At 31.7% G+C, this 13,996-nt stretch overlaps 1 pseudogene; it reads left to right on the top strand.

Moving 5' to 3' along the window:
- The first annotated feature begins 6,720 nt into the window (after window positions 1-6,720).
- Window positions 6,721-9,867, top strand: LOC125593416 (annotated as a pseudogene).
- Window positions 9,868-13,996: the final 4,129 nt, after the last annotated feature.

Here is a 13,996-nt window from a genome sequence, read left to right as displayed (position 1 = left end):
AAAAAAAAATCTTAAAAACAAACTCTTGTTAGTGTGAATATTATCTTAAAAACAAACTATGGTCGGTATATGCTTTCTTCTTCTAGTAACGAAAATTATGTCTCAACCTATCCGCCACTCTTCAAGTTGAAAACTATGTTTATCTTAACTGTTCTTGATTAAAATTGCATGAAAAAAAAAACAGAGTAGACATGGTAGTCTATTAGTGGATCTGTATTTATTCTTATAGTATCCATCCTCTACAATTATGCAAGCTGCGTTAGTGTGCTCTCTCTTTTAGACTGTATTTTTCTTTCATGATTTTGAAATATGATAATTGTGACTATTTGCATGATCGCATTACCCAGATTTTATGGCTGACAAAATATGTAATAAGGATATAGACTATAATTTTTAACGGTCATAACAACTTGATTATATATGCCTGAGACATCAACTAAGATTCACATTCACATGTTTAAGTGCATTTGGGAGAAAAGGAATTGACATTCACATGAGATTGATATATGATTTGGTCTTTTAACTCGTTACTAAACCGAACTGTCAAGGGTTCATGTGAGGATGTTACATGACCATATCATTATTGTATAAAAGGCTTACGTGCAAATGTTATACCAAGCTAGTCATGATAGTTGAGGAACTTGCCACAATAGCAAAGTTTGAGGTTTTGGGAGGGAAGCCTCAGTTGCCGTCATTTCTTTTGAAGATACTGCAGGAGATACCAAATTGGATGACATCTTCATCTGCAATAGGGAATATCAGTGAAAATATATTTGAATGCATATTGAGCCCTAAATCATTTTTACAATCCAGATTATTGTCATATATATATAGATATAATTAAACATATAAAATTGTGATTTTATTTTACCTTTATATGCATAGTTTTTCACTCGCTTTAGCTTTCTTCAGTGATAATAGAGTGATCAAGATCGTTAAACGAATTGTCCTAAAAGCACATGCTAAGAGAGATGATATGAAGACACATTTTCTCATTGACCCTGTTCTTTTACTTGCTTTTTTACTTCCCGCTCACTTTTGTTGCATTAGCAATCTATGAATCACAAACACAATATAAAACCCCAACTGTTGGAATCGGATTATTTTTTTTTTTAAGATGGGAACACTTACCTGATCAAAAAGCAGGATATATGTACTTTGCAAACTGAATTTCTACATTTTCGATTTTCCTGTCAAGATCAAACACCAATAGATGTCAAATTCTGTTTACAACAATAAGAAAAATATAATGTAGCCAAGAACACATCATCACTGCTAGACCAGTACCAAATCCAACAATGCTTGAATCCAATCAGATACAAACCCAGTGAAAAACTTATATGAACGGCTCATGAAAAAAAATAAGTCTAAACCAAAACACAAGCATGTCAAATATGTGAAGGATTCAAAAATACATAATTTCTCACAAAGATTGCTGAAGAGACACGACTGTTCTTGGATTCGCTAATCACGTTGTGCAGGGAAAGACTCCACCAATGCCAATATCTTCCCCAAAGCCATAAGAGCTCCACGAAAGAGTTCCACCAATTAATGCAGATAAAAAAAGAAGGCCAAGAACTATACGATGTAACTAATTAACTAATCTTCTTTATCAAACTTTCACATTCACCAATATTTTGGCCTTTGTGTTCATGATATCTTGCATATTTCTATTGTTTTATCCATTTATCCATGTGCATTTTGATCATATAGATTAGGATTTAGCCATGTTTAGGTTGCATTTTGCATACATGAGTCCTTATCAGGTATTGGAGTACCACATGGAGTTCTTGGAGGCACTTGGAGGCATTTGGAGCTCAAAAATGAGTGTTTAGAGTGGTCATTGGGCGAGCAAGGCATGGGAGCGACCAGTCTGGAGCGACACCACCAAGTCGCTCTGATCACCCTACTGGAGCGACCTAACCAGAGCGACAGAGAGAAGTCGCTCGCGGTTTCATCACTCGGAGACGCGAGGACGAGCCCGGAGCGACCTCTCGGAGCGACACAGCGAGGTCGCTCCAGCTGAGAGCGACGTTATGGGAGCGACAGGGAGAAGTCGCTCGCGGTTTCATCACTCGGAGACGCGAGAACGAGCCCGGAGCGACCTCTCGGAGCGACACAGCGAGGTCGCTCCAGCTGAGAGCGACGTTATGGGAGCGACATGGAGAAGTCGCTCGCGGTTTCATCACCCAGAGACGCGAGAAGGAACCCGGAGCGACCTCTCGCAGCGACACAGCGAGGTCGCTCCCGAAGCCTAGAGCGACTTGTCGGAGCGACGGTCTGAGGTCGCTGCGCGTTTTATTTCTACTCGAACTTGTGATTTCTCAAGGGCCTTTTGGTCATTTCATTATGCACGTTTTTATTTTCTAAACCTATGTTTTAATACTCTAGGAGCCACCAAGAGGGGGATGATCTTTGTTCTTAGAAAAACCACCAAAAAACCTTTGGAAAGTCATCTCTTTGAATCAATTGATCAGTTTATTATTGAGAATTCTGTGTTCTTATCTATTTCATGTGTTTCTCTACATGATTAATCTGAAATCCAACATGGGTTTAAGAGGAATCATGGAGATTAGTGAGTAATCACCTTTTGAATTCATGGGTTAGGGAGATTGAGGGTGATTAGGTTAGAACTAGGATGTTTTAGTGTAGATCATTCATATTTCCTTGCTAGTAGAGTGAGCATAAAGCATCTTCTGAGTTGGCCACTGAGTAGTTGAACCTTAGGCATTTCCCCCCCGAAAGGTGTTCGAGGAAATGCCCGAGACAACTCTTCTTAGCTTTTAGCATACTTTGCCAAAGACATTTGTTGTTAGAGGTGCTAAGATAGCCATTGGACTTGCTAGTTATGATTGCTTTCATATTATTCAACCAAAGACATTTGATGTTTGAGATATGTTAGCAAATGAGCATTCATCTAGACATAGAGCTTGCTTAGAATTGTGTCTAGGCTTAAGGTTGATAGTTTGATTGATCATTTGCCATCCTTAGTTCGATACTTGATCACCCAAGGTCTAATCCCTATGCCCATGAGTTCTCTTTTCCCTTAGTCAAGAAGTATCATTCTGTTATTGCTTTCTAGTTTTAGTCATAGCTTAAAACCCATCTAAATCATTGGTTGCACTTAGATTAAGTGAGTACTTGCATTCTCAGTGCTTTGATATCCCTCAGAACTGGTTCGACAATCATTTATACTACAGCATTTGTCTTAGGAGCCTTGAAAACTCCTAACAATCAGTTCACATTCATCAATTTATGGGGGGAGATGATGAGATTGAAATAAATTTAGGCCGATTGAATTTATGCAGTAAAGTGATAAGCTTTATGGCTCTTTGAGGAGCATCAGAATCGATAGTAACTGCCAGGAGTTGGAGGCAGACTATGAGACGATGGTAGTAAGTCACCGGCGAGAAGATAGGTTTTACTTTTAAAAATGAGCCAGTTCTCAATATTATCAGCCCACATAATTGGCTCGTGAAAAGTTTGTGTCGAGTAAACAATAGTCTGACGTGGCCACTAAAAGCTTTCTTATTCGTTGATTATTTTTAATGATGTGGCATAGCTCAAAGGGCTTCATATTCCCCTTTTAGTATTGTAAGATTCATCAATTTATTTTATGGGGGAGGAGAAGATGAGATTGAAATAAATTTAGGCCGATTGGATTTCTGCAGTAAAGTGATAAGCTTTATTGCTCTTTAAGGAGCATCAGAATCGATAGTAACTGCGAGGAGTTGGAGGCAGACCATGAGACGATGGTAGTAAGTCACCGGCGAGAAGATATGTTTTACTTTTAAAAATGGGCCAGTTCTCAATATTATCAGCCCACGTAATTGGCCCGTGAAAAGTTTGTGTCGAGTAAACAATAGTCTGACGTGGCCAGTGAAAGCTTTCTTATTCGTTGATTATTTTTAATGATGTGACATAGTTCAGAGGACTTCATATTCCCCTTTTAGTATTACTAGATCTTTTCTCCGCACTATGCGCGGATAATATATTTAAATTTGTTACATTTATCATTTTTATTTGTATGTGAATTTTTGTATATTAAATTATATATAACTAATTTTTAAATTTGATTTTTTTTATATATTTTTTGTTTGAAGTAGGTATTTCTATTATATGTAACACAATTAACTAATAAAATATGAAGAATCAAGTCCGAGATTTTAGAGTTATGTAAAAAAAATATAATTATGTATAAAACATAAATTATCTTAGTTTAAAAGATCGGAATCTCATCTCGAATAAATTCACGAAAAGAAAAGTACTCCAATAACCTACTTAAAATATGAAACCCCCTTTTCAAAAAAAAGAACGTACTTAATAATATTTTTTTACGTGTAATAGTTGAAAACTAACAATTGAATATAGATCTAGAAATATTATTTTAATATATCTAATGGTAAAACATTAATTGTAATAAACAAATTTTGAATTTTGTAATATTACATGAATTAGAAGTCTTTAAAATCTAAAATATATTTTATTAACATAATATATTTTTTATTAATTTATTATTTTGACGTTACAAGATATTGCTTTAGTATTATTTGTATATTATTTTTTTAATAATTTAGTTTATTTTTAAGTAATTTTAAAATTATCAAGAATATAATATATTTAAAATTAGTTATTTAAATATATCCAAATATGATGTCTTATTTTTATGTGTGTTTGCGTTGAGCATATTAATTTGTAGTTTGTATATTAAATAGCACCTTGTTGCGTGTCGTTCTATGGTTTTAATAAATGTGTTGTCATTTTATTTTTATTACTACTAAGATCATCTCCAATTGTTTACTCTATTTTTTCCTCTAAAATAGAGTAACTCTATAATAGAGTTGGATGTTGCTCCAATGACACTCTATTTTAAAGTGAAAAATAGAGTGATGAACAAAAAATAAAAAAACAACTCTATATATAGAGTAGAAAATAGAGTACCATTGGAGCATTTTTACTCTAAACTCTATTTTAGAGGGGAAAATACAGTGGGGTTGCAGATGCCCTAACATGATTTTTTTAGTGATCAGTGATAATGTATTTTTAACGTTATGTATTATATTTTATCGTATATTTTCTAACTCTTCATGCTGTCACTTTTTTAAAAATCATTTTAATTAGATAATATGTTTAAAGATGTAAATAAAACTGTGTATGTTGTAAATTTAAACTTTTTAGTGTAACTGAGCACTATCAATTATGGAAATTATATTATGAAATCTTTCTTTCTGTGTATATTTTTTGTTTTATTTTGTATTTTTACAATTTTATTGTCATATTCTTTAATTGCAGAGAATTGCTACTTCCAATTTTTGTTTCATATACCTTAAAAGTCTTCGGTTGATTTTTGTTTGTTTTCTTTCTCTAATTACAATGTACAGTTCGACTGTTTCTTTTTTGGGATCAAACTACTAATATCATCAGATATAAAAGCTTAAACTCCAAGAATGGAGTGGGTATTTGTGCTAGAGAAAACTGATTTAGCCACTAATATAGTGAGATATTATAATATTAGAAGGTATGAAAATTCTTCTCTGCTGTCCTACGCTGGACATAATTAAGTTGGTTTCAATTGATTCTATATTTGTGATAACTGGAAATACATTTTTATTTCTTCCTTACATCATCTTTAATTGGTTTACGATTCGACCATTTCTAATATACCGAGAATAACATAATATTAGATGTAGATTATCTCCTTCCAATTAGAAATGCACATAATGAAAGAAATTCAAGGTGAGACCACTTTACAATTTTGTCCTCATATCTATATAGAGTTAGTTTAGAGATTACTCTATCTGTTTCAAAATGTAATCAGTTTTAATTAAAATCTGTAATATTTAAAAGTTATTATTTTAGAAAACTATCATTTAATATATAAATTTAATCAATTACATAGTAATATACATAATTTAATTGACCACACAATATCCAATAACTATAAAGTTATATTGAAATATAAAAACAATTTATATAGTGAAACAAAAAATACTTTTAAACCATTATATTATAAAACAAATGGAATATTCAAATTATATTGAAACATTAGATTAGTAAGAATTAGAAAAGCTGAAATCTCAATGTCGATCATTCACGTCGGCCATGCCTTAGACCATCTCCAATGTATTCCTCAATTTATTCTTGATATATTATTTTTTAAGTTTACAAATAATAGTTTTTATTTGTGAAAGTTGAAAACCAGCCAAATTTATTTTAGTATTTTATAAAATTATGATATTATTTACACTAAATATTTTTTTACAAACTATTATGTAAAAAAAATAATTATATTTATATAAATAATATATTTCACAAAAAAATATTTTCGGTTATAATTGTTTAAGTAAAAAGTTAAAAGATCATTTTGTAAAAACAAATAGAGGAGGTGACATGGCAAAAATATAATTTCTCATTGGCCGATTATTTTCGCATACGTGGACACTCTATCTGAGGCTTATATCCTCCAGTTTTAATTAAAATCTGTAATATTTAAAAATTATTAGTTTAGAAAACTGTCAATTAATATTTTACATAATTTAATTGGTTACACAATAAGTATAAAGTTACATTGAAATACAAAAACAATTTATATAGTGAAACAAAAAATACTTTTAAACCATTATATTATAAAGCAAAGGAAATATTCAAATTATATTGAAACATTAGAATAGTAAGAATCAGAAAAGCTGAAATCTTAACGTCGATCATTTACGTCGTCATTCCTTAGACCATCTCCAATGTATTACTCTATTTGTTTCTCTAAAATTGATGAATTTCATAATAGAGATGGATTTGTCTCTGATGTATTTTTCTATTTTCTCTCCTGAAAAAGAATATTCTTAATATATTATTTTCAAAGTTTACAAATAATACTTTTTATTTGTGAAAGTTGAAAACCAATCCAATTTATTTTAGTATTTTATAAAATTATGATATTATTTACACTAAATATTTCTTTACAAACGATTATGTAAATAAAAATATAATTATATTTATATAAATAATATATTTTCACAAAAAAAAAAATTCGGTTATAATTGTTTAAGTAAAAAAATTAAATGATCATTTTGTAAAAACAAATAGAGGAGGTGACATGACAAAAATATAATTTCTCATTGGCCGATTATTTTCGTCTATATAGACACTCTATCTAAGGCTTATATCCTCTTTTTATTACTAGTTTGATAAGATATAATTAACATAGGTTTTTATTTTTCTAACTGTGACATGTGAAATAATTAATGTCGTTGTTGAGATGGTGACAGCGACTGTTTAAAATTTTAATTCACCATTTACAAAATCATGTAATTATCTTCTTCTTTTTTTTCATAACGGAGAGGCATGTATTTTCCTTCTATATGGGTTGTATATATCATATATGTAAGTTTTATAGGTTGAAAAAAAATTGTAACATAAATTTGTACAGTTAAAAAATATAATTCATCGATTAAATTGTTTTTTGTTTACCATTTTAATCCTTAAAATTTTTATATCTCATATATATTTCAAAATTTATTTTTATAAATTTAAGTTTTACACACAAAAAAACTAAAAAAAAACTTTAAAATAAGATTTCAAATAATTTAAAACTAAATTTAAACAATAACAATATTACAAAAGAAACTTAATAAAAAAAATTCTAAAACGTACACGAAGACATAAATTGATCATAGAGAAAACGACCAAAAAACCCTCAAATTAAAAAAAAACCAAAAAAGCTCCAACTCGTATTTGAGCCAAAAAAACTTCAATCTTTTTAAAATTGGCCATTTTAATTCTATTGTTTTGTTGACTCAGCCATATTAGAAACTCGGATAAGTCAACTGTTAAAGACGTAAACATCTGTTAACTGAAAACGTCGTCGTTTTAAAACCTAATTACACATTAATGAAACAGCGTCGTTTTACGTTTGTAAACTCACAAAACATCATCTCTTTCACGACAAACCCATACCCCAAATCAGAAACCCTAGATTTCCAATTCTCTACTCTCTCAATCCCCAAATCTCCGATGAAAACAAGCTGTAGTGCTAACTCCGGCGACATGTAATCTCTCAATGAATCTCGATTTCTTGTTAGGTTATGGTTGTTAATGTTGGTTGTTGTCTTTAGGAAGTCTCGTTCTATGTCTGAGGAAGGTGAAAGTCATGCAACAAAGTATTCTTCTATGTCTGAGGAAGATGAGATTCGTGGATTTCCGACAAAGTGTTTATGTGGACGTTTACGTGTGGTTTTGATATCAAAGACGAAGGAGAATCCTGGTCGTCCCTTCTTTCGTTGTCCGAGTTTTAAAGAGATATGGTGAGCTTAATAATTGATTATTCAATTCTTACCTCATGTGACAATGTGTTGTTCTTGTTCATAGGATCACTTGTTCAAATGGGTTGAAGATGCAATATACGAAGAAGTCGAAGATGCTTTACCTAGAGTTGGTAACTTGGAAATAGAACTGAGCAATGTGAAAGCTGATGTTGAAGAGCTCAAGTGCGTGATTCATGAGATGAAGGATGAGTTAGTGTGTCACAAAAGAGAAATTAAGAAGTTCAAAGTGATAAGCAAGACTCTTTTGGTGCTTACTCTCTTCTTAAGTATCGCTATGGTTTATATGTTTCTCGCCACTTTTGGGTTGTGTAATAGCCATCAACATAATCTTTTGTCCTAATCTTCTTGGCTGTAATAACACAAGTAGCATGTATACAAGGAATTCCAGTGAGCTGCCATTTTACACATCCGCATGTTTTGAGATCCATGTCCACACGATAAGAAACAGAATGGTCATCAACCTCATGCACGTTTTCCCAAGCAGGGTGCCTTCTCAATTCTTTAGCCTTCTCTTTGTTGAGTTCAATCTCCGTGTGTGCCTTCATAGTAAAATGTGTCTTCAACCTATTTGCAAGAATAGCTCTCTTTGCATGAGGAACCATACTTTGCTTCCTTATATCTTCTAGCATTTCAAGTAACGGTTCCTTGCTTCCCTAATGGTTTTATTGAAAGACTCACAGAGGTTGTTGAGGTTATCATTGCAAAATGACCCAACTCTAAAGAATGCCCTACTCCACGTTCTCGGGTTTTGTAGTTGAAGAGTGTCAAACGCACTTTTGTTATATTTTTTCAATACCTCTAAAGCTTCTTCAAAGTCTCATATGGTGTAGCAACCAACTATTTTCCAAAACATATGCTCTAACTCAGGATCCTTGTTGTCTCTTTTCCAGTTTGATAGTATGTGTCTTGAACACATTCGATGTTATGCTTCTGGTAGTTCATTCTTCACAGCATTCACCAAGCCCTGCATAAGTAATTAAGTAGACAGTCAATAAAATTTATATAGAAAAAAATAAAAATAAATCAACCTTCTACCTTCTGCTTGTCTGAAATAATGGTGATTTTAGAGTCATCTTGTAGTTATAAATCTTCCTTTAACAATCGCACAAACCGCTCACAATTTATGTTATCCTCCACCTCCATTACAGCCCAAGCAATTGAAACTATTCTATTGTCACCATCTCTTCCAACAACAACCAATAAGTGTCCTTTTATATCCAATTTGAGAAATGCTCCATCTAGACCAATGATGGGCCTACAAGTTCCAATCCAGGTCTATCTTTGAGCTGTAAAACACATATAGAGGCGATCAAATCTCTGTTTGCTCTGTACCACAAGCCCTGTAACAGTCTCAATCTTCATAGTATAGTACATATTAGATTTTAGGACCTCAGCTTGGTAGTCCCAAATCCGAGAAAAGTGGGCTTCATGGCTGCCTTTCCTTCCTCTATAAAGTTTAGAATTTGCTTTTCCACACTGCTCCTCAGTGACTGTGAGATTATATTCTCGCCTTATGTCTTCTGCCATTTCTGTCCTAGTAAACTTAGGATTTATTCTTAACCTTTCCTCAAAGAGCATAGCAATAGAAGAAGTCTTCAACATCTTCGAGTACCCTGACCTAATGCAACAATGCTCATTCACATATACATTCACTTGCATCTTATGTCTTCTGCTTATATATGAACAATAAATTCTCCAAGGACACTTAGACTCCACATCAGTGCATTTTGCACCAACTGACTTAGCACAACACTTGTAAAGCTTGATTTCATACCTAGATCGCAAAGAGTATCTAAGCAAAGCCACTTTAAAATCAGACGCACATCCGTACGTTTTCCCCAAATAGATAAGCTCTTTACAACCAAGTGTATTTGCAACCTCTTATCTACGCTCATACTCTTCTTCATCGTCATCAGATGACAATGGGTCTGGGATTTTATCATCATCCCAAATGTCATCACCACTGTCTCCGTCACTCACATCACCTTCTCAGCCTCAATATCATTATGATCAGCCTCATTATCACCTTCATCGCCACCTTCTTCAGCCTCTTGATTCTCTTGCTCAATTGTAGCTTCTCTAGCTTCCCTAACACTTTCTACTTCAGGTTCCTCAGTACGACAACCCCGAAGTAACCCCATCGTCCTAGCCATCCTCTGCGTCGTCAATAACTCTGAGATTTGGGGATTGAAAGAGTAGAGAATTGGAAAATCTAGGGTTTATGATTTGGGGTCTAGGTTTGTCGTGAAAGAGATGATGTTTGTGAGTTTACAGACGTAAAACGACGATGTTTCATTAATGTATAATTAGGTTTTAGAAGGACGACGTTTTCAGAGTTAACAGACATTTACATCTTTAACAGTTGAATTATTCAAATTTTTAATATGGTTGAGTCAACAAAAGACTAGAATTAAAACAACTAATTTAAAAAGATTGAAGTTTTTTTTGGCTCAAATACGAGTTGGAGCTCTTTTGTTTTTTTTTTAAAGTTCAGAGTTTTTTTGGCCGTTTTCTTATTGATCATATGGCGAAAAATGAGGATACATGATTTCAATAATTTTTAGCTCATAATTTACAAATTACAAACAACATCATTTTTTACTTCTAAATGCACTAGTTGATTATATATGAGAACTGGTCCAAAAAAGGATCATATATGAGAGCATTGTGGAAATAACTTTGTGAAATAATGTAGTATTTTGCTCTTAGTTTAATATTTATACCATATTTCTATTTATAATTTTATATATAAATGTAACATTTGTTAATTAATATTGATGTAATATTTTTATATATTTTATTTATAAAAGTTTTATAAATCTAAATTAATTATGATAAATATAAAGACTATAGTATAAAATAAAAATAATTTTGAAGTTAAATTTAAAGTTTTGTTTTTGGAGAAAAACACTTTTAAACTTCAAATATAGAATTTTGAAAACTTCAAAATAGATAATATTTTTTGGAGATGCTCTAAAAAATGGTTTTTGTTAACTATAATATACGAGTTAATCAAATTTATCAATCATTTGCTTATTGAGTTAAGTTGTTTCACTTATTTGATATAAATATGCCACCAGTGAAAAAAATGAATTATTAATCCAGTGAAATTATTTTCGCATACAACAAAGAATTGAGATTGTATTAGGATATATAATCTTTTTCTGGTCAACGTATGTTAGGATAATCTAGTCGTATTGTTATTATACAAAAACTGGTGGAACATTAATATGATTGTTTGACTAGTAACGGTATACGTGTGGTTGTCGACTTGTCTTATGTTATTAATAATCAAATCCATCTAACTTTTACCAAAGTTCCGCTCCGCCATCCTATAGAATACAAGTATTTATGTCAAATGTCAATATATAACATACACGTAAATCAGTAGACAAGTTATTTAAATAGTGTACCAACAAAGGTATCCCGACGTATGACATTTGTTCACCGTTTACATATTTTCAGCTTAATGCACGCAGATACAAGCATCCAGGGCCGGCTCAATTCTTATTTCAAAAAACTCATAAATTTTTCATACAGAAATATTAATATATTAATATAATTTAAATATAAAATTTAATTTAATTTTGAAAGAGGAACTAAAACAATGATTAAGAGGGCTTTGAAACATAGGGTATAGTAGGTACACTGACAAAATTTCACTTGGAACTTTATTTTTATTGAAAACCCAAAAACTAAATGGCATATATTACCTCTATTTGTATTTTGTAATGCGTTTATCCTCTATTTGTATGTTGTAAGATGTGTTTTATCATTTACAAACATAAAACTAATACTCACTCTGTTCTGAAATGTAAGATGTTTTGGATAGTACACACTTATTAAGAAAAATTAATTTTTACCTAGAAAGTATCATTAAAATTATAAACTAAAAACCACTAAACCAATTACAAAATAGAACTATTAAATTTGATTGGTTACACAGTTTTTGATAAACTTAAAGTTGCCTACAAAGATGAGAACATCTTATATATTGAAACATAAAAATTATTTTAAATATGTTACGTTTCAGAATAGAGGAAGTAGCTGTTACAAAAACATAAACTAATAAAATTAAAGTTTATTAAGAAGATTAACACAATATTTTAGAAAATAGACCCTTTTTTTAACACAGAAAATAGACCATTTTATCTTACTAATTACTATTATTTTCGATATAGTTTGTTTGAAAGTATATAGTATATTAGTATAATGGTTTTACAAATATATTATATATATACACCTATATATAACGTACGCGTCGATGTAGGTGGATCGTATCTAATACATCCACGAACGTCGTTTCGCATTGTTGATGGAAGTTAATTACTTCAAAAAACGCATTATTGATGGAAGTTAATTACTTCAAAAAAAAAAATTTTGATCAAATAATTACTTCAAATTCATAAACGAAAGTTCCTTGCAATGGTATAGGTGTTGTTAGCCTTTTTAAATTTTGAACCCATAATCTGTGGGGAAGTTTTTTGTTATGTTTTGGGCTTGCAAGGTTTAGTATGTGGGTTTAAAATAATTATGTCTGTGAGAAGAGTTTTTAGAGAGGGGAAACGGGTGAAGACTGTCGGCCCATGATATTGAATCTTATTGTTAGATCTTTTTTAAAAGGCTAGCTTCCTACTGAGGAACATAATGATGTTTGTCAAGAAAACATAACTTAAGTTCAGATGCTTTTGTAATGTTTTTGCTGCTTTGTCTCCTTCCTCAAGATGGCGAAGAGCTTCATAATGGTAAGGAACCTTACCAAATTTACTTGCTTTAAATGGTAATGCTCTTACCAAGTTGTTAAACAATAGTTGCTGGTGATAAAATCTAGGGAGTAATATTGCACTGGTAATTCGTTAGCTTTTGCTTAGATATTTATGAACGCCACTTTGTTTCCACCAGTACCAAAGCATAACCAATTTTGGAAAGTCAAAATGTATGCTCATTTAAATATACTTCGCTTCAGTTTCATCGTAAGTACAACACTATGTCAATTGGCCTTCAAATAAGACTTTTCTCCTATACTGCTTTACTTTGTCTAGAAAGAGCGAGGGTTCTCATGAACAGTTCATATAGGTATGTACCTATGTTGATTGATAGGAGTAAAATTTGTTAATACTCTTGAATTATTCTCTTTACATTATTATTCGTATGAACAAATCCGGTGTACATGATTCTTTCACAACACTACTTGAAATGTAAACTATGCAGTTGGGAAGTGAGCATCTTGCAGCCTTATTTGTTAGAAACAAAGCAATATGTTCAAGCTATTTACTGTACACGTCTTAGTTTCATATTTAATTATGATTTAATTATTATCTCCTTCATATATGTACCGAATCTTAGTGGTTAAATGAGATGAGAGTAATATAACCATTAGTTTAAAGTTGAACAGAATTCATAAGATTCTTTGAAGAGTAATATAACCATTAGTTTAAACTTAAACATGAGAGTAATATAAACACTATTGAAATAGCTACTACATTTTAACATTTTGACCAAAAAAAAAGAAATAGCTACTACTGTGTCCATAAACTTCATTATCCTCACCTATGCGATGCGTGCCTTCTTGGTCACCTTGGAAGATGCTAGGGCATGAGGATTTTTCGTGTTGAGACCACTTGAAGTTGTTCCAATAGTTGCTGCTTTCATCCTTATTGGTTCCAATGATCTTT

Source organism: Brassica napus, chromosome C9 (genome assembly GCF_020379485.1).
Source record: "Brassica napus cultivar Da-Ae chromosome C9, Da-Ae, whole genome shotgun sequence".
NCBI lineage: Eukaryota > Viridiplantae > Streptophyta > Magnoliopsida > Brassicales > Brassicaceae > Brassica > Brassica napus.
This window is presented reverse-complemented; position numbering and strand designations above follow the sequence as displayed.